The sequence below is a fragment of the Callospermophilus lateralis genome, chromosome 6 (assembly GCF_048772815.1).
Source record: "Callospermophilus lateralis isolate mCalLat2 chromosome 6, mCalLat2.hap1, whole genome shotgun sequence".
Classification (NCBI taxonomy): Eukaryota; Metazoa; Chordata; class Mammalia; order Rodentia; family Sciuridae; genus Callospermophilus; species Callospermophilus lateralis.
This window is the reverse complement of record NC_135310.1, coordinates 96,272,032-96,295,304: the sequence shown is the minus strand read 5'-3', so window position 1 is coordinate 96,295,304 and position 23,273 is coordinate 96,272,032.

The window sequence follows — 23,273 nt, the reverse complement described above, 5'->3', positions numbered from 1 at the left end:
TCCACAAACTAGAACATGTTGTCCATAGTAACTACATGCGAATTCCTTTGAAAACTACAGTAATTATACAGTGACTTTGCACCTCCCAACAATCAGGCGATTAACTATTGTTCCTTGTTCAAAGCTGTGAGTGAACTAAGTATCAAGGCAGAAAGGCAGGACTCAAGAGTAAAAGGACAACGTTTTGTCCTGATTCCTAAGAATTTTCTTTTTTAAGGCTAGTGATTTTTCCACACGGTTCTGCTGAAATAGAAGGGATGGCAATGGTGGTGGCAGCAGCAGTCTTGACATTTAAAGTCAACCACACACAGGCAACAAACCTTTTCCAGGCATAGAACAATGTGTACTCGAGGACGACAATAACAATGGTTGCCAAGTAATACACATCTATATAAAGTTCAGTATACACACAGGTGTAATGACTTTTGAGTTTTATGTCTATAGACAACTTTAAAATCATACTTCAGTCTGAGTACTTCTGAGAAATGATTGCATTTTGAAAGATGTTTGAAGTTATATAGCCTTCAGGATTCTGTCTCGTAAAGCCAAGAAAGAAGTGTCATTTTTGCCTCAAGTGCTGATTTGGCTTTGAACTTCACATTTTACAGAACATTCTGCTTTGGGTTACATTTATAGAAGTTAACACTCTGGGTACTCTTTATTAGCACTTGTCCAACATCTTATGATCCCCTTTTTCTCTCTCCAAACCCTTTCCTCAGCCCTTCCAGGTCTGATGAAAAATTGATACATTTCGTCATCACATTGTTTCTCCCTGAATGTCTGCTTCCATTAGCCGCTTCAACAAAAGTGACTTTATCTGTTAGGAGAGTGAAGTAATGAAGACCCACACTGGGTTGAAAATAAAATGAAAAATATTTTTATTACAAAATTGGGAAGTAAAAGAAAAGTATAGACAGCAATAAGCACAGATTTCTTACCCAAATTTTATAAAATGCAAAAGAAGTCGACTTAATTTAATAGCTGCAAAGTCCATCTGCATTCCCTTTTCCCTGACTCTTTAGTTTAGATGGGAGAGATATTTCTTAGATTCCAACCCAGGTAGTTTGGGGGAGCTGACATCTCTGCCGAATGCTCCAGGTTTCCAGTCTAATAATTTAATTCCTAGTATCTCATCCAGGTGTGGAAAAAAATGAGTATATCTCTTGAGACAGAGACACTGGGTGTGTTGAATCTCAAGTCTTTTTTATGGAGGAAAGCAACTCCTGCCTGGAGTGGAAGAATTCCCTTTTGACCTTGCCTATGCAATGATTATGGGCCTCTCGGCCACCTCCTCTTAAGCTCTGTCATTGAAAAACAAAACCATGAACCTGTTGGCCTGACATGCCTAAGACCCATGAAAAATCACTCTTTCTGATTCAGGTACCAGTTCTTTGATGATTCATTTTCAAGTGGCCCTGGGGATGATTTTGGACATTTTATAAACTATGACTTTATAAAATGAAAATTGGTTTTCAGAGATAGATTTAATTTCCAACAATAGAAGAAGTGAGTCATTATATCTTAGGTGCCTTTGGAACAGGGAAAGAAAAGGAATCCTCTCTGTGGCTCCTTGAATCTTCATGTTTACCCCAAAGCAGCCTATAGCAATTTGTTACTACAAGTCCTACATATTCACTAAGATTCAATGAAAAATAAGTAGAGAGTAAGCAGAATATATGTACATATTAGGAAGGTAGGTAGGTAGATAGATAGATATAAATATATGCAATGAGAAGTAAAAGAAAGAGAAATAGTGAAATAAGTAGAGAACATGCATCTCTGACTTAGTGGTTCAAATTTCTGACTTTAATTATAAACATTTAAAAGTGTTTGAGAATCAGCATTCCACCGATTACTGAAAGGCCTATGATCCAATTTGTAGAGAGAAACCACATTTGAAAATTTAAAAAATCACTCTGCTCTACTTCTAAAGAAAAAGTGTGTCACAAGCAAAAACTTTCACTTCATTTTATCTCTATTGCCTTTTTACATTCTGTTGATTCTAATTTTATTATTTTATTTAGAGTCTGGTAACAAACATTTGACCTTCCACTAAATTAGACAATATCAAAAGAATGATATTCTCAAACAAAATACTTGTTGAACAGGTACTGACTACTGATTTCAATGTTAATAATTTTTATGTTTTAATGTCTCATTACAGTAAATATTAATTTGGAAAACACTATACTAGATATCCTGTGAATTATATATTTTTCATAAACCATGAGCTCTATAAAACCCAATCATAATTATAGTTTTGTTTATTGAGCACTTACAAATGTCAGGTTTTGTATTAAGGCTTTACAAGGATTATATCATTCAATCCCACATGAACCCCCCCCAAAAAATGCTGTTTAATCCCCATTTTATAGATGAGGAAATGAGACTCAGAAAAGCTGAGCAACTTTGCAAAATCTCCCTGTTAGCAAGTAGCAGAACAGAGATTTTTTTATGCCCAGAGCCTATACATTAACATTCTACTGCAGATAAACTCCATCTTCTCAAAAAACTAATGAGGAGGTTAGGATAAGAATCAAAGGGAAAATTGAATAAATACTGCATAAGCCTGAGAACGTGCATATAAATTCTTAAAGTAGTGAAGGATATGTAGAGTTACATATAACAAGAGGGTATTCACAGGTAGGCTGAAACTCCTACTGTTTTAATTATATGGCTAGTCAACACATATTATTTAGTATTTTGCATGTATATGAAAATCCTTTCCTCAACTAGATCCCGACCTTACTGATGTTGTTTCTATTTTGAGAACCTGCCATAGCAGTTAGTACAACCATCCTTACATAGTAAGTGCTTTGTAAGTATTTGTGGAGTGAATAAGTGAAGGAATAACAGGCAATTAAGACAACGTTGCATACAGCTGTGTAGCATGGTTATATGCAAGGGACAGGCAAGAGCTTAAGTATCAAAAGACTAGATGAGGTAGATGAGGATATAGGAGCAGATTCAGGATATAGGTTATAAGTCAGGCATTTTTTAGAGTGTTTACTAAGTGAAGTGCTTAGAAGTATTAAGTCATTTTCTCTTTACAACAACCATCCTGCTCATAAAAAATACATTGGAGAAATGTATGTTTATGGAGTCTCTTCAACAAGTGGTACTAGAAAAACTGAAATCCACATGTAGTAAATGAAATTAAACCCCTATCTCTCAACCTGCACAAAACTCAACTCACAGTGGATCAAAGTCCTTAGGCATTAGACCAAAGACCCTGTGCCTACTTGAAGAAAATATAGGCCCAAAAAGGGGAGGGAAGAAGGGAGGGGAGGGAGGGTGCATGGGGGCAAGAAAGATGGTGGAATGAGATGGACATTATTACCCTAGGAACATGTATGGACATTATTACCCTAGGAACATGCACATATGGTGTGACACTATATTGTGTACAACCAAAGAAATGTAAAGTTTTGCTGCAATTGTGTACAATGAATCAAAATACATTCTGCTGTCATATATACCTAATTAAAATAAATTAATTAATTTAAAACAAAAAGAAAATGTAGGCCCAACTCTCCATCATGTCAAGCTTAGGAACCGACTTCTTCAACAAGACTCCTAAAGCACAGAAAGTAAAATCAAGAATCAGTAAAGGGGATGGCATCAAACTAAAAAGCTTTTTTCACAGCAAAGGAAACAATCAAGAACATAAACAGAGAGCCTACAGAATTTGAGAAAAATCTTTGCAACCAGCATCTCAGATAGAGCATTCATCTCCAGGATATATAAAGAACTCAAAAAACTTAAACCAATTAAAAAAACCAATAATCCAATAACCCAAATAACCCAGTTAAAAAAATGCTGTTTAATCCCCATTTTGTCATATCAAATAATAGTGCCTACTATATAGGCACTATTATTATGGGCAAAGAAACTGAACAGGCACTTCACAGAAGAAGAATTATGATTGGTCAAAAATATATTTAAAAAATCAACATCTCCAGCAATTAGATAAATGCAAATTAAAACTACACTGAGATTCCATTCACATCTGACTCTTGGTAGAATGTCAGTTATCAAGAATACAAGTAACAACAAATGTTGGCAAGGATGTGGGGAAAAGGTGAACTCTTACATTACTGGTGGGACTGCAAATTGATGCAACCATTTTGGAAAGTAGTGTAGAGATTCCTCAGAAAACCTGGAGTAGAATCACCATTGACCCAGCTATCCCACTCTTCAGTCTATAGCCAAAGTACTTAAAATCAGCATACTACAGTGACATAAACACACCAATGTTTATAGCTGCTGAATTCACAATAGTTAAGCTATGGGACCAACCTATGTGCCCTTCAACAGATGAATGGATAAAGCAAATGTGGTACATATACACACTGGAATATTACTCTGATATTAAAGAAAAATGAAATTATGGCCTTTGCCAGTAAATGGATGGGACTGGAGACTATCATGCTAAGTGAAATAAATCAGTCCCAAAAAACCAAAGGCCAAATGTTCTCTCTGATATGTAGATACTAACTCACAATAAGGGGAGTGGTGTAAGAATAGGAATTCATTGGATTAAACAAAGGGGAATGAAGGGAAGGGAGGATAGATGGGAATAGGAAAGACAGTAGAACAAATTAGATATTACTTTCCTATGCTCATATATGAATACACGGCCAGTGCAACTCCACATCATGTACAACAAGAACGGGAAGTTATACACCATGTATGTATATATAATATAACAAAATACACTCTACTGTAATGTATTCCTAAAAAGAAAAAAAAAATAAAGATAAGGGAATTAATATTATATTATTATTGATGTAAAAACATTTTAAAGTATCTTTTGTTGGTAAGAATTTGCCCAATATCATTTATTATGCAGTTATCTTCTATCTCATTGTATTAGTTTTCCATAGCTGCATAATAAATCATGACAAAATTAACATATTTAAAAAATCCTTTTAAAGTAGGCACTATTATTATCTCTACTTTATAGATGAAACATAGATAGATGAAGAACTTTACTTTGCCCAGCTAGGAAGCAGCTATGTCAAGAACTCAGGCAGTCTGGGCTCTGCCCTTGTCCACATCCAAGAATAGCATAAACATCCACATGGATGGTAAGAGCAGAGAAAAACAAGGATTCAAAGATGACAACTAAAATCCTTGTTTGGAGTATTAGAAAATTATAGCAATGCCCAGCACTGAGAGAAAATCGGAATAGGAAAGGCACAGAGAAAAAATGAGCAACTGCGCTGTTTTTTTTTCCACATACCCTTTAAATGGTCCACAGAACATTCCTTGGGAGGCACTTTAGGAAAGTAGGACTATAGAAGATTGACCTGGGGTGAGAGAGTGTTAATAATAATAGCAACAACAGACTTTAGTGTAGCTGTTTGTATTTGGGGGGAATTGTGTTTAATGCACACAAATTCTAAGTTCAATGACTGACTTAGAATAGGTCTTTTCCCATACAAAAAGAACTGTTCATCACAGTTTAATAAAGCTGGGTGTGGTGGTGCACACCTATAATCCCAGCTATCTAAAAGGCTGAAGCAGGAAGATTGAAAATTCAAAGCCAGGCTGAGCAATTTAGGGAGACCTTGTCTCCAAATAAAAAATAAAAGGGGCTGGAGGTGTATGTAGCTCACTGGTAGAATGCTTGCCTAATATGTTCAAGGCCCTGGGGTCAATCTCTAGTATCACAAAAATAAATATAGAAACTTGTTATGTTCCTTAATTTTGAGAGGAAAAGACTGACATTCAGTTTTAAGAACTTGACAAAGGTTTCTTGCCTAACTACATGTACAAAGGTCAAAGTCTCAGCTTTTGGGCTTCTTGTCAGGGAGACTGAAGTTCAGAGGAAATCCAGTGAGAGTAGCCCTCCCTGTCTAGCAGCACAAACTACAGTCACCCTGCCCAATCACTTTTTATCTCACCTCTATTATCATTTGCAACAAAGCACTCATCCCAGTGGCTTAACTCTACATTTTATTTAGTGAAACATAAGCTCTCTGAAAGCAGCATTTGAGATTAGTCTTTTTCTCTGATCTTTTCCTCCACAATGTCTAACAAGCAGTGGTCTGTCAATCAAGGTTTGCTGCAGAAATAAGCAAAACCCAAATCCCCAAAGCCTGTAGTCTCATCAATAGCAGTGGACACGGTTGAAAAAGTACAAGACAAGAGAGTGCTGTGCTTGCATGGTTCCTCCCCTCCTGGTGTTTTGGCTGTGAGAGGACTGCTAATTTACAAGAATTGAGGTGGGCAAGGAATGAAAGAAAACAAAAAATAATTGGGGAACTTTATAGGAAATTCTTCCCAACAGTGAGAAGTGGTTTGGGATAAGTAGTACTGTGGAGACTGTAGAGCAACCAAACAGAAATAAAAAGCAAACTGGATAGCAGCAGTGCTTCAAGGTCATTCAATGCTTACCTTAGTTTATGTAGAATTTATTAATTTATTTTATAAGCTTCTACTGCAAACATATGCTTTGAAAAGTTCATGTTAAATTAATGTCTTCATAGTCTCCCACATAGTGCATTATTTTAGGAATTAAGATATATGTGTTTGTGTCAAAGTAAAGCAAATCTACTTTGTGCACACATTCTTTCTGTGATTGTTCCTTTCACATCCAAAGATAAGTCGGTTCTGGTTGGTTGGTTTGGTTTGTGATCAGTCTACTCTGTATACCATCTGTAATATACAAATTTTTTCTTTTATATATTTGAATCATAATAATTTTCACATTAATATAGGCCTAAGTGGTTTCCAATTGGAAGAAACCCTTGGGAGTTTGCATCAGAGTTGAACAGCTTGAAAAAAAAAAAAAGTATGGTCAGTGGATTTTGCTCCCCAGTCTCCCCCCTGTTCTCCAACTAGCTACTGTGGAAGTGTGGTTCTCTTAAGGAAAAGCAGAGTTAAATCTAGGTGTAAGTGTCACTCAGACTCCTCTTGATCTTTTTCTTATGCCAACTGGACACCTGTTAGGGCAATAATTCTCAAAGCTCTTCTGTAATAAAGACTATGATAGCTGATACTCTATCACTCATTCTATTCCATTTTATGTAACTTCTGTGACAATAAACTTCAGACACAGGATACAAATAAGCCTTCATTACCATTGCCAAAAATACATTAAAAAGGTAATATAATATACTAAGTCTTTTGATAAACAGGATTGTACCTAATGATCCTTGAAGTTCCTTCAGGATAATATACAGGGGAATGTGATAAATAATCAAGACTTTTTAAAAAATATATCAAGAATTCTTCCCACATAAGAGTCATCAATATTGCTAAACCTTTAAAAGAGGGGGAAAAAATCCTGAAGTTTGTATTCTACTAAATTCCATCTGATAAAACTCATTATATAATTCTCACTTCTGGAGGATTTGAGTCAAATCAAGTTCCATAGTCTTGAAATTTTAACCTTGAATATACAGTAATACAAATTTAGCCATAAATTGTCTATAGCAACTAAACAATAAGGACAAAGTAATTATGAAATAACCCCAACTAAAATGAGATCTATCCTCTAAAGCCAAGGGCAATCAATAAATTAATCAATGATGTCAGATATCTTTAAAACATCTATTAAGTCATCTGATTCATATTTTTCTATAAAATAATTTTCAAAACTCTATTTCCTGATTTTTTGCTTAATAATACCTTGCTTTTCCAATATATTTTCCTCTATAAAATTGTCATATTTTTCATTAGTATGTTTTCTCTACAAGACTTTTTAAAATGTTGTTTACAGAATTAATGCATAAATTCTGATAATGGTCCCATACTGCTTCTCACACAAGTATAAAGACATTTTTCCTTTAACATACCTAATTCATGTACACCCTTTGAATAAGTTAAGATTCTATAGACACAAAGCGCAGAAATAGTATCTACTTAATTTATGCAAAGGAAACTATCTGAAAGATATCAGATCATATTAACTGGAAGTAAGACTAAAGAATCGGTTGCTAAAATGCCAACCCAAGGGATTCCCAGTGGTTCAGGATCTGGGGATGACAGGAATGGTATTATGGTGGCAAAATCCAAACCTCATCCCTGGAATAGATTAATTCCTACCATTTTCTCTCTCTTTAATATAATGTGGTACCCAAGAGAATGTCTATTCCAGATGGTGTCTGATTGGTCTAGTTTAAATCATCTACTCACACTTTGACAAAGAGAGTATAAGACTTCTGTCCAAAATAATAATAATAAGAAGAAGAATACTCTAAAATAAGTGTGGTATTGTTAGGAAAAGGAAATCAATGCTAAGCAGTCACAAATCATAGATGCCCAAGATGCCATCCTTCACCGTTTTAACAAATTTTCTTATCTATCTTCAACTCATTATTAAATTAAATAATCCTTTAAGTCCATTCTGAAAACCTGGGAAGTTCCTTGTGTTCTTTTAATGACTTTAGTCGCTGAAGTACTCGAATAGCTGGTGTGTTTTATTTAAGCTGGGAGTGTGGAGTGGTGGAAAGCTGTGAGGGGTCTGTATTAATAGAGTTTTCTCCCTGTTGCTGAGTGACAACACAATCAGCTGACTTGGTAAGAAAGTGGTTTACCACACATTCTGCTACTTCATTGCTACACCAGCAACTGGCTGAGTCATCACCATGGGCACGGCCTTCCTTCTTTGCTTTATTACCCCTTACCATGCAGAATTACCACCTCATCCCACATTTTGACTCTCCCTGCTGCTCTCTTAGTCCTGCTGGTAACTTGCTTTTCCCACTTTATCAATATGTCCTTCCCCACTTACCAAGCATTACTAAGTGAGAACAAGGAATGGTGTCCCTGTGCTTTCCCAATCTCGTTAGTAAGGGAAATTGCCATTTTTATTTTCAGTGGAACACAGGGAATCTTGGAAGTCCATAAAGAAGATGTATCAAATGCTAAACTAGAGGAGAAAGTTATTACCAGTTGTTTACTTTAAACTTAGCAAGAGGCAGAGTGGGGAGAAATACTTTGAAAAGTACTTAGATTCTTTGTTTACCTATTTGACAGAGCTGGCAGTATGAAAAATAGTCAAATTCAACCTTTAGGGTAGTTTTAAGAAAAAAAATAAAAATTTTGATTACATATTGATTTTTCTCAGGGCAGAGAGAATGAGGTATCTTCTCCTTGTTTTGTTGATGAGACCATTTTCTTCTCCAGTCTGTTCATAGACAGGTTTCTATCTCTGATTGCTAGTGCAGTTGTTTTATAAATGGCTAACTTGGTAGAGATATTTTCAGAGAAGTAGTATACTTGGATGTTATCGGAAATAATTTGGACAAGCTTTTCTCTATTTTTTTTTCTCAAATAAGGGTAATAGTCATAAAAATTGTTCAAACTACTGCTGGACATATATTATTTCTTGGACAAAGCATGTATATAGTCTTGGAGTCTTATGCCTACAAATAGTTCGATGAACTTATCAGTGTTTGTCTCCCCACAAGTAGAGCCAGAGGTACAAAATCATGTGCACCAGTTGCTAAGTATCCCTGTAGACCTAACAAAGCCAGAGAGAAAGAACAGAGGAGCAAGGAAAAGCAGGTGGGAGGGCCAACATAAGCATGCCTTACAAGGACACTCTTCCAGTTTTGCTCCTGCAGAACCCCTAACAAACCAGCCAAGGACTCCTGCATTCCCCAGAGTCCTTGTATACCCATGCCAAAGTACATTTCTCCCTCAAGCTAAGTGAGTGATCATTTCTACTACTCAGAACGCTGCCTACATGGGGATTTCTTTTCAAGCTCTCTCTCCTTCCTGGTGTGGGGATGTAATGTGGTAGCAATCCATTTTCCACTGGCACCAATGTATTATGAGAATTCATATGTAAACTGGGCTCAAGTTATCTCTCCAGCCTTTCTGCCAAGCCATAAGTGCCTGAATCCTTCCAACAAATTCCTCATGTTTTAAGGCAAAGCAGAGTCTTTTTTTTTTTTTTAACCAAAGAACTCTGATTCATAAAAATAGGGTACTGTTCAAGCAGGTTAAATGGCCGCTAGTTTCTCCATTCATGCAAACAAAATTATGCATTTTTGCATAACATGTTATCATTATGACATTATTTGTTGATCTGTTGAAGCAAAACATAAAAAAAAAAAGTTGTTTGAGTTTTCCATTATATGCAAAAGACAAAGCAATTCAACAGTAAAATACCATGGCACAATTTACATTGAGTTTGATCCTAGTCTTTCTTCTGTGGTTATTTTAAATCCAATTCACATAACTGTTCAAAGTTACATGTTTAATTGGTCCAAGGATGAAACTATCTTACTTCATAAATTATGCCAACTTCATATAAAAGAAAACTTTTGAATACTTTCCTAATTATATTTTTTCCATTTACTCAGGAGATTAAGACATGAAAACTAACAAAATATCAATACCATTCTTAGTATTCTTTTTCCTCAAAAATAACTTTCTAGAAGCTCAATAGCCAGAGGATATAAGTGGGAGGAATAGTGCATTGCATTCCCTTTTGAGCCTTTAGAATTTTGCAGATATCTGAACAGACACCTACTCAAAAAATATAAAGTTAAAAGATAAAAATTTTTTAAAAGCCACCAAGAAAGAAAATAATTAATCTTTTAAGCTATACTTGTATGTATTTATGTATCTCTATATGATAGAATAATAAAAACCATTAAAAATGACACTCTTGGGTACTACTAAATGATTGTATTTAGGGAAGCACACTGGGTGGCAAAAATATAAAGAAAAGCAATAAATGATTAAAACTCATCAGGGCAGTGTGTTTTAGTAGTAAGATGAAAGAGTGTTCAGGAGTGGCTGGTAAGACTATCTCCTGAGGGAGCTGGTAACTAATTTATAACTTATTTATGCAACTCTTTGTATCTGCGTAAATCTAACAATATGAAATTTTGTAAGACGGGAAAATATTGTTTTTAAGGATTTTTAATAGAATGTGGAAATGCTCACACTTTAAGTTGAATAAAACATTCAAAACTCTATAAGTATGTTCACAATTATATATATTATATTGTATATTTGTAAAAATAGATATTAAAATATTAATTGTACTTTTAAATTATTTTCTATAGCTGCCTTTTAAAAACTTCATTTTCTTTTTCTTTTCTTGCTTTCTTTTTCTTTGGGGAGTGCTGGCAATCAAAACTAGGCCTCACACATGGTAAGTACCACCAGTACTTAAACCACTCTACCCCTGAGCTCAACTTAAACTCCAGGCCTGAAATATTTTCTTAAATATATGATCTAATAATTCATAAGATAAAAATTTATTTTTGAAAGATGAGGAGATAAACCCAACTCATAGGGTAAATATTAACTCTAAACCTCTTCAGTTCTGATAAACGTAGGCATTCAATAGGTTATAAAGTTTCAGAACTAGGAGAAGTCATAAAGATCTTCTCACACACCTCTGTTTCACAGATGCAGAAACTGAGCAACAGACAAGTGAACTGAAACTGAGCACAGTGATCACACCTGTAATCCCAGCCACTGGGACAGAAAGGCAGCAAGTTTGAGAGGCCAGCCTAGGCAACGTCTCAAATAAAAAAGGGCTGGAGATCTTGTTCAGTTTCAGTATGTTCCTGGGCTCAATCCAAAGTACCATAAGAAGGAAGAAAAGGAAAGAAGAGAAAAGAATTTAAAAAAAAAAAAAAAACTGACTTGGCCAAGGTCCAGAATTAATCAGGGGCAGACCTGGTATGGAGCCCAGTTCAGCAGAGTTCACCCTCCTTCCCACACTGATACAAGCCTTGTGGTGGGTAGGGGTAGCTCACAAAGCCTCATTTTTTTAAAGGAAAGTTTCACTGACTTCAAAACATGAGTATGTTAAAATTATACTTAGTCAATATCATCATAAAGTATAAATTTATAAAATAATCAAATAAGGCATCTGCTAAAAATTAATATCGAGAAAAATTTACTTTTTAAACTTTTTTAAAGAAATTAAAACAATCAATCACCCTTGAGCTGTTGAAAGAGCTGCTGGGATTCACTCTTACAATATAGTAGAGGCAGCTTGTGTCTGCAATCAAGTACGTCACTGCTGCTCTCAATGCTATAAAAGTGCTACAATATGTAGGACAACTGCTCTAAATCATGTTTATTTTGACAGGTTGTTTCTGAGTTCCACCTCATTTGCACTTTAACCCCAGTTCTCTGCCATGTAGACCCAAGCGATTTGCACAAATACCACATGATTTCAAAGGTTCTCTCCCAGAGAGAAAAAAAAATGGAATATGAAAAGAGTCAAATTACTCCTCATAAGAAATTCTAATTGCTAGCTAACCTATTGTTTGAATTTCGTGGGTTTTTTTTAAACATTTTTAAAGACTTAGAGTCTCAATTCCTTACTATAAAATTTTGTTCATGTCTCTACATTTTATACTCTGAAAGATAATTTTCAACCCCCAAATACCTGCTACCTACTGAGTATTTACTATGTGCTGAATACCATTCTTAGCATTAGGAAAATGGAAATAAGTGAAATATATTCTTTTTCCTCAAAAAGCTAATGATTTAGAGGAGTAACAAGACAAATAAGCAAATGACAGCAATAAAATTTGGTTAGTTTTATAAGGAAATTAGTGAGTTCTGTGCTCAAAGCACCTTTTACCCTAGGAGTCACAATCAGCTAATATATTTTTTCCCACATATTTTATTGGTACCTATAATTGTACATACTGATGGGATTTGTTGTTACATATTTATACATGCACACAGTACACAATATAACAATATAGTTTGGCAAATATCATTCCCTAGCTCTTCCCCCCACCCTCCACACCTTTCACCTCTTTGTGCCTTTTCTCTACTGGTATCCCTAGGATTTTTAGGAGATTCACCCCCATCATTCTTTTCCTTTTTCCTCTCTAGCTTCTGCATATGAGAGAAAACAGATGACCCTGAACCTTCTGAGTTTGATTATTTCATATGGTCTCTAGTTCCATCCATTTCCCTGAAAATGACATAATTTCAGTTTTCTTTATAGCTGAAGAGAACTCTATTGTGTATATGTACCACATTTTCATTATCCATTCATCCATGGATGAACACCTAAGCTAGTTCCATAGTTTGGCTCTTAGAACTGTGCTGCTATAAATATGGATATGCACACATCACTGTAGTTTAATGGCTTTAATTCTTCAGCATAAATACTGAGAAGTGGGATAGCGGGGTCATATGGTGGTTCCATGCCTAGCTTTTTGAAGAACCTCCGTGATGATTTCCATAGTGGTTATACTAATTTACAATCCTATCAACAGTGTAACAATGTTCCTTTTTCTCCACATCATTGCCTTCTCCTAACTCCCCAAATAGGGGTTCTGCTTATAAGGAAAGATGTGGGTAATGGTTAGTCACATCCAATGTCTTCCATAGTCTCCTGCTTGGAATTAATTCTCTGAACACTTCATGGAAATGTAACAACGAATCAGGAGCATTTCATTTATAGTGTATTTAATTTCTATTCCAACTATATAATTTCTCCAAAAAAAAAAAAAAAAAAAACTTTGTTCGTTTCAGCTAATCATTATAGTCTCATACCCTTTGCAAAATGAATGACTTATGCCAAAGCATGAGAAGCAGTTGTGGCCAAGGAGACTAATTCTGATGAGAACTTCGGGAGAGGTGTTACTCACCAAGAAAAGGTGGTGCATGGAAAGAAATGATCCTCTTTACAGAACTTCATGCAGTGTCAGGATATGCAGCACCCATTTGCAATAATAAAGGATGAAGCCTGAGCACTAAGCCACTAACCCAAACCATGGGAGCACAGAAAATGAAAAGAACTTGGATCCTTAATGGCATGGTGGAGCCAATTCAGGAGCAGAACTACCTCCATATTCCTTGTCATGAGATAAAATAGGTTTCCTTACAGGTTTATCAGTTTTAATTGGAGATTTTTAAATTATGTGCAGCCAAGAATATCATAAATTATATATAGGTTTAAAATCTCTTTAAAATGTGTATGCATAAACAGTAATGAATCCCAATGTATATATTTTCTTCTCTGTATATTCAGAGAAATCTTTCTTTCAGTAGGAAACATAAGAAAAATCCTATGTTACAGTAAAAATATTTCTCAATTTTGATTCTTTAAGATAAATTCAAAACCATAGAATAATAAGCTATATTTCAAAAAAAAGTTCTAAAATATTATACTTAAGATCTATAATCTAGGTAAGCTGCAAACTCTGGCAATATTTTTTTTTAATGCCCAGGCAACGACTTCAAATTCTCAAATCACTCTATGAGAATTCATTTGAAGTTTGTCATTCATATATATTATGTACAAAGTACTACGTTAAAGTCTTCAAATTTACTGTTCTCATTTAGTTCTCATAACAAATATAAAAAGTAAGTATTACAGTTATTTCCCAGATCTACTGCTTAATAGCTAAGTGGATTACTTGGATTTTTTTAGCCCAAAATTCTCAACTTTGATTTGGATAGATGGCAGTACCTATGCTACAGCCTTGTTGCAAAGGTTAAATGAAATAATCTACATGAAGCACTCAGTGTCACCAGACTTGTCACCAGAAGACCCTGAAGCACCAAGTGATTAAGAACATCTACTGTGTTCAGACAGGCAAAGTGATGTGTACACCCATGGCATCTGTCTCAGCCGTCTAAGCTTTTGACCTCAAGGCTATACTATTAACAATTCCTGAATTTTATTCTTTGTCTGTAAATTTAAAGTAGTACAGTTGTAAAACTCTAGAGATACTCCTGGCAAAGAATTATCAGAAAATGAAGATTTGGCCTTTATTTTAATGGAGGCTTAGAATTTTAATAAGGAGTATGCATTAATATATTACTTATTAAAACACAAATTAACAGTAAATAAAATAAAGAGTAGAAAATCAATTGAAAACTGATCATTTGTGTTCTTCAATCCACATAATTTAGTCCCTGATCCCGCTCTTGCTTAATATTTGCAAAGAACCTACGATTCACAGCAAATAAGAACAGACACTTGATCTGTTCTATGAACACTGTTCCCTCTGATTTCTTATCAAGTTTCTTCACTTTGAAGTATTTTTTTTTGAAATTCATCACAGCTGTGAAAATATTTGTTGACTTCCAAACTAACCATCAAATCCTTACACCTTGTCATCAGGCACTCAATGTCCCCAGTATCACTGTGGTTAGTCAAGTGAAGGACTTATTGAAAAACCGATACATATCATTTGTCTTAATGACATTTATGAAAAGTATTGATAAATTTGCAGAGGTGGCTTGAATTGTTTAAAGTATTAGGCAACATAACAACCTTAAGCTGTGATATGTAGAAGCAGCATATTTGCTTTTTTCTTGAGTTATTCGTTCTCATTCACATTTTCTTCCCTGCTGCTAGAAAGCAAAAAGCTAGTCAGGCATAGAAATAGTTAAAACCTCTCAAGTGCTCTGCAGAGACAAAAACTGAACAAAATTGAAACTAAGGGAAAGAATAATAAAATATACTTCATGAGATGAAAGGAAAGAAGAAAAGAAAGGAAGCAAGCCCTAGTTTATAATGACTTATAAAATATGAATTTTTATTCAATTAGGATATTAGAGAATCATAGATTAGCCAGCTACAATAATTTTCAAATAACTTAGAAGTGGTACAGTCCAACTTGTTCTACCATGACCTTAGAAATGGATCTTTAGGAGAAAAAAATTATAATATTATTTCAATTTTTTCTCCAGTAAATCATTCCTTTCTAGGTACTCTTTTTTTTTTTCTTACATACATGACAATAGTGGGCCTTTCTATGTATTCTTATGGTCCTATTGAAAACTTTCTTCCTTTATCATTCTGTTTAAAATCTAAACCATCAATAGAACAGCAAAGCATATTTTATGAAGTTGAAACTTGCTGCAACCCTGAACAAGTTAAATACTGAAAGTAAGACTTTAATCTGTCTGCTCGCCACTTTTCTAAACCTGTCACTAAATTCCATGAATCCGCCTATACAAAAGGTCAGCAAAAGTAAAAGCTTCATTGCACAAGTTGATACCAGTACTACTTCCTTTGCCAAGAATGCTTGGTAAAATAAAGGATTCCATTGTTTCAATAGATTGACCTAGCAACTTAGAAAGGATTTCTTTACACTAATTTAGTAGATATGACAGAATAAAGTCAAATAACTGCTTTAAAGTAGAATTACTTCTAAGTAAACCTTAAGCCATCTGAAGTTTGACAGACCTGGGTTTGAATCCTGGCTCTGAACTCTTAGTAAATCAGCTTAGCTTCTTATGACTCAATTTCCCCTTTTTTGCGGGGGAAGGGAGTACCCATGATTGAACTCAGGGGCACTCAACCACTGAGCAACATCCTCAGCCCTATTTTGTATTTTATTTATAGACAGGGTCTCACTGAGCTGCTTAGTACCTCACTGTTGCTGAGGCTGGCTTTGAACTTGTGATACTCCTGTTGTGAGCCTCCAGAGCTGATGGGATTACAGGGTTGTGCCACTGTCCTGGGCTCAATTTCTCCATTTGTAAGATAGAAATAATAATAGCACTCAAACTTGGTAGGCTCCTAGCTGTCTCTCAGTGCTCATTCTCCCTTTTTCCATTGCAATACAATCTTAGATAACTAGGGGGAGAATTACAACTAGATATGGATATAAGTGAAAATGGTATGTGCTACTTCTGGGAAGTGAGGAGTGAGTTCCTCTTCCTTCATCCTTCCTCCACCTAGATTGAACATGGTGGCATGAGCTCCAACAGCCCTCTTTGTCCATGATGTAATCCAGTAAATAAAAATACATATGCCAGGGGTATTAGGAAGATACCAAGTCCCTGCTTCCCTGTCATATAAAAACTGGACTGGACTCTTCTGGATATCTTGAACAAGAAAGAGAAACAAACTATCTCATAGAAAGTGTTGTTTTCAAGTATTTCTCTTGCTATCAAACCTAATCCTAATTAATAGTACTACTACCAAAGAAAGGTTTTATGAGATTAATTTTATTGAGATTAAATGAGATCATGTGCCAATCGGATAGTAAGTGTGCAATAAATTATGCTCATTATTATTGCTATTGAATAATTAAACAAGGAAAATATTATGGGTTAAATGTTCAAAAATAAATATGTCTGGAAAAATTTACTTTTCAGACCTAAGGAATTATAAAGACACCTATCAGAGGATAGACATTCTTCTGAGAAGCAACTCTTGATGTTATTAGAATAAATTACCTGCAGTAAAGAAAAGAGGTCAAACAGACCTGGAATAGCTCCTAATCCCCATGGTAACCACATATTTTCTTGCACCAAGTGTTGCCTAATGTTCTCTGTCTGAAGGACTCTGAATTTTAATGAGAAATCTAAAACAGAAAATTAAGGTATGTACATGTCATATGCTATGAAGCAAAAATCCTTTGAATGGTAAAGGATCTCCTGACAAACACCAGCAGTATAGACAAAATAAGAAGATTTTGGAAAGGTAAATTTTTCTGTTTTCAGGTCCTGGGGATTGAACCTGGGAGTGCTTACCACTGAGCTATATCCCTGTCTCTCTCTCTCTCTCTCTCTCTCTCTCTCTCTCTCTCTCTCTCTCTCTCTCTCTCTTCTTAGTACCAGGGGCACTTAATCATGGAGCCACACCCCTAGCCCATTTTTTTATTTTCAGGTTCTAAGTTACTTTGGACCTTACTAAGTTGCTGAGGCTGGCCTCAAATTTATGATCCTCCTGTCTTAGCCTCCGGAGTCACTGGGATTACAAGCATGTGCCATGGGATTTGACGCCTGCAACCCAATAGTTTTTAAAAGCATTCATTGACAGTTTTAAAAGCCTAATAGGCTTTAAAAGTATTTATTGTGTATGGAAAGTATTTTCATCAGCTTTTCCATAACTCTTCTCTTGCCAGAGCACATTTTAAATTACTATTTTACTTTTCCTAATAAGCACAATATCAATTCGGTTGGTATTATGTACTTTTTTGGTTACTTGTATCTAAATTCACAGCCTAAGAATCTTAAGGTCCTGGCATAAAAAGCAAGAATGAATTTTACAGTTGCTAAGTATAAAATTAGTATTTTGGACATCCCCATGACAAAGAAAGAATGAGCAATGGAATCCATCAGAGGTGAAGGATAAAGACCATATTCTACCTAATTAGGATTCCTACTTTTTTGAGGTGGAGACAAAAAAAAAAAAAGTGGGGAGTGAGGATGTAGATATTAGCATCAGAATTGTACAAAGAACTGTAATTCTCAGAGGAGTTAAATAGTTTTTCCAAGGTCACATGGCTTGTGAGCAGCCTAGCCAGGATTTGATTCTAAGTCTTCTAAATCTGTATGTAAGGCTCTTTGCAGCAAGCATTCAGCCTCTACAATGTACCAACAACAGAGAGGATGAAGGCAAAGTTTTGCCTTTAATGTTTGCAATAATAATGTATCAATGCACATGGAAACTGCACCAGAAAAGACAGTAAAGAATTCAATATTGAGAAATCCACAATAAGAGATTTGGGTTCAAAGGAAAGGTACTATCAAGGACTAATATGTTTTGGAATTTAGGCCCTTTCAGATTTCAGAAAGAAAGCAGAATACACATACCATATGTTATGGTATACCTTCAGCAAGATCTGAGCAGTTTTCCTTTATCAAACACATTAACATTTTATCAAACACATTAACACTTCCACAGTGAACCATATGAATATTCACCATAAAAGGGATAAATAAAGACTATAAAAGTCACACATCAGTTTAGTACAGTTTCACTGCTAATAGGTTCAGGTCAGGCCAGGTCAGGTTTTGAGTGCAGAAAATACTTCCTCTTTTCATAGCTGTTTGGATTTCACAATTACTGGTCAGAGTCATAGATCTGTACTGGTCTTTCCTCACCAGATGAGGGAAACACTAATGGTAAACTGATTGACAGGTTTACCAGAACTGACTTTCCGCTAACAGGGTAAAGACACTGTATATGCCAAGTTTCTCCCTTTTACTTGGCACAAACTTATTTCCTGCTTTGTGATTCAATTACAGTTAATTATGTGATTCAATTGAATTAAAATGTAGGCCATGAAAATGAAATGCAGGTCAGTCCCCTAAAATCCACATAAGCTATTAAGCAATTCATGTGTGACAGTTCTAAATCAATGCTCGAACTATAGGCAACTTCCAAATATTACACTTAACCTGAAAACAAATAATGAAAAGGCACTAAAAATAGATTACTAGCCCCTAAAAATTAATCATTAATAAATCATAAAGTACATCCAGTTCAGATTGAAGGCATTTGTAACCATGCTTCACTATGACAAATGGACTAGAAATAAACATTCAACACATTAAAACTCAGTAGACCTTCATTTCCACCCTGTAAGAATATAATCCTGTGGAATGATTCAATGTATCCCCCACGTGTAATATATGGAAGAACCTCAATCTCTGAATCCAATATATTTGAAACTACAGATCAAGTAACTTTATAGTTGTCCATCAAAAATTAACCACTGGGTCTCTAACACCATTATACTCTGATATTGCATTGGTACTTGTCTCTTCTATGTGCATTCTCTTTTTATCTTCAGTCTTCCTTGATTTTGCCATTGGGACTAGTTTCCCATTAGATGTTTATGTGATTCTTATTTGTAAATGTTGAGACATGTTGGCCTCAGCCCTCAGGAGATTTATCAATTATTATTGCTAAGAACTATGAAAAATAATGAAACAAAAATGAACATGTTCATTTTAATGTTCAAAAATGAACATTAAATCTTGTTAGAGTATAAGCCTGAATTTCTAAATAATCACCAATTCCTAGCAAAAAAAAAATAAAAAATCTTGCTGTTGTTCCCACGTTTCTAAAAAAGGACTACAAAAGTAGTAGAAATAAATTAGATGTGCAAAAGGGAGAATTTTGCAGCAGGCTTTTAATCTGCAGTACAAATCTGTATGGAGGCCTGAATGACACATTAATGATATACATTTATGTGAATATTTAAGAGCAGTACCTTTCCAAAACTGCCACAACAAAAACATTTGCTCTAAAAGACATCAGCTTTAGCCTTGTTTATATCTTGTATTAATCAGTGAAGGACTCTAAGGTACTAATCTTAAAAGTGCTTTGGAAATGGGTATAATTTTAAATTTTATATGTATTTACTTATGTCCAGCCTGTTTCAAGGAAGAAAACATGAGACAACTTGTTCGGAAAATATAAAAATAAAATGATTAAAATAGAAGCCTTGGATGCAACTGTACTAAATGACTGAGCTTCCAGGCAGCCAAAACAAAAGAAAAAATCTAAGTATCATTTCTCTACTTTGCTCTGTTAAGGAAATACAAGTACATGTGAAAAGATAGATTCCCCTGCGCCCTACACACATACCTCATGTTAAACCACAGGAGTAATAATTATGAATGCCAGAATAATAAACATTGAATATCAAAATGGCCAAAGTTTTTATTTGCTGTTTTAAAAAACACTATAGTGGCATTTTTAATATAAGCATATAAACATTTTTAAGTGGAAAAACAAAAAAAAAAGTTAATTCATGAGGCTAACTATATCAGAAAGTAGAATTAAACACTTCACAGGCTCTTGCTCTAACATTATTCAGGGATTTAGCTTAAAGAAATTAGAACAGCATTTTTTTAAAGAATGTTTTGAAAATCCCCAGCATCAGATTATTCAAAGTTCCTTTTCAAAGGTGACACTTTCTGGGCCCCTTTCTAAAACTTCTGAATCAGAATTTCAGGTATGAATCTCAGGAATAAATAAGTTATCCTGGTGAATCATATACATGTGCTGCTGTGTACAAATTCACACATGATTTGGGTCTCAGGATGCTAAAGCTAGATCTGTAACCACATTTTTTTAAATTTTAATTAGGTATATATGACAACATAATACATTTTGATTCATTGTACACAATTGCAGCACAACTTTACATTTCTATGGTTGTACACGAAGTAGTGTCGCACTATATGTGCAGTCATATATGTACCTTGGGTAATGATGTCCATCTCATTCCACCATCTTTCCTATCCCCATGGCCCCTCCTCACCCCTCCCTTCTCATTGCCCCATCAAAGTTCCTCCATTTTTCCAATTCTCCCCACTATGAATCAGCATCCACTTATCAGAGAGAACATTCAGCCTTTGGTTTTTTGGGACTGGCTTACTTCACTTAGAATGATATTCTCCAACTTCATCCATTTACTTGAAAATGCCATGATTTTATTCTTTTAATTCTGAGTAATATTCTTGGGGGGGGGGGCATGAAAATATATATATACACATACACACCACAGTTTCTTTATCCATTAATCTATTGAAGGGCATCTAGGCTGGTTCCACAGTTTAGCTCTTGGGAATTGAGCTGCTAAACATTGATGTGGCTGCGTTACTATAGTATGCTGATTTTAAGTCCTTTGGGTATAGACTAAGGAGTGGGATAGCTGGGTCAAATGGTGCTTCCATTCCAAGTTTTCTAAGGAATCTCCATACTGCTTGCCATATTGGCTACACCACTTTGCAGTCCCACCAGCAATGAATAAGTCTGCCTTTTCCCCTGGTGCTGGGAGAACTGGAAATCCATATGCAGAAAAATGAAAATTAAACTCCTATCTCTCACCATGCACAAATTTCAACTCAAGTGGGTCAAAGACATAGGAATTAGACCAGAGACCCTGTGCCTAATAGAAGAAAAAGTGGCCTAAATTTTCATCATGTCAAATTAGGCCCTGACTTCCTTAACCAGACTCCTAAAGCACAAAAAATAAAATCAAGAATTAATAAATGGGATACATTCAAACTAAAAAACCTTTTTTCAGCAAAAGAAACAATCAATGAAGTGAATAGAAAGCCTACATTTTAGAAGCAAATTTTTGCCACACCCACGTCAGATAGAGCACTCATCTCCAAGCTATATAAAGAACTCAAAAAACTTAAGACCCTCCCCCACTATAAAAAAAAAAAAAAAACTGTAACCACATTTTAAGGTTCCCCAGCTCTCTTCTCAAAATTCCAACAATAGGGGACACTAGTGGAAGATCAGAAAGCTGGAGAAAGGAGACAGAAAGTGCTCCATCCAATCTGCTCCTGTCAGTGTCACCAGTCACAGTTTTCATTCCAGCTTTTCTAGTTATTTCCAGAAGCAGCTCATGCCAGCTGCCACATATCCCAGAACGAACCCCATGGCTCTCCGAGCACCAGCATCTTCTAAAGTCTGCATTTCAGCTCTGCTGGATTCATAACCACCATCAATATTTCCTTGCCTCAGGGGCCTGGATACCAGTTTCACAGATTCCTCCTCTGAGCATGTGTCTAGGTTCTTACAACCCCATCCTTTCCCCCTTGCTCACCCAGGCCAAGTGAATGCTTCCTGCCATTGCTCCGTCTATAGTTTAAGGGATTTTTTGCCCTTTCAGTTTTCTAATAACTGTATAACCAATCCCCTGTGCAAATTCTCTCTTAAAATAATTAGTGTGAGTTGGTTTGTTTGTTTTTTCCTGACTAGGACCTAAAAGATATAAATATTCAAGTTTGAGCTCTACTGACTTGGATGATTACAGAAACAAAATATTCCTTAGTCTTTCTCAATTATCAATGGTTTAAACTCCTCTTTTGGTGCCAGCAAATAAAAAACTGTTACCAAGAACATCAACTTCTATATTTTATTGCCTTAAGACATTTCCAGAAACTTTGGGCTCCAAATGAGCTGGTAACAAAGTTGAATTTCTATTATTGAAAATGAAGAATGCTTACATGATCTTTTCCATATTAAGAGCTAATCCAGTTCTTCATAGGGGTGGCCCACTTATGAGTCTGTGAGCAGAAAAAGAAAATGTTTTTCTCAAAATATATTTTTATTCTTCTTAAAGGTTTCCAAGGAATGTACAATTTGTATTATCTGCCAGATGAAGACTAAACTTTGGCCTTATATTTAAGGGCATCTATAAACTTACACTTAGGCACATTTTCAAAAAGATTTCACTTTATCTTCCTTTATTAGGACACTGCTTCACCTGAGCCAGTTGTTTCCTGTTATGCCTTGTATATGGATTTTTACCTTCCTATTTTGACTCAGACAGTCCCTTCTGTCAGGGCGTGCTCATGGAATATGCAAATACCTATGGTAATGCATGGAGTAGGTACTCAGCACATGTTGAAACTGGCTTTCATTACCTTCCTTCTACAGTAAGCAGGATAAGTCTGCTTTCAACTGTCATAGCCATTACTTCATGTACACATTTTACATTGAGCATGTGCTATATTTTGAGTTGCTTGTTCATGTGTCCAAGATATTTCCTCCCAGATATTAAACTCTTTAAGGATACCCCATATATCTTACATAGCCTTGTATC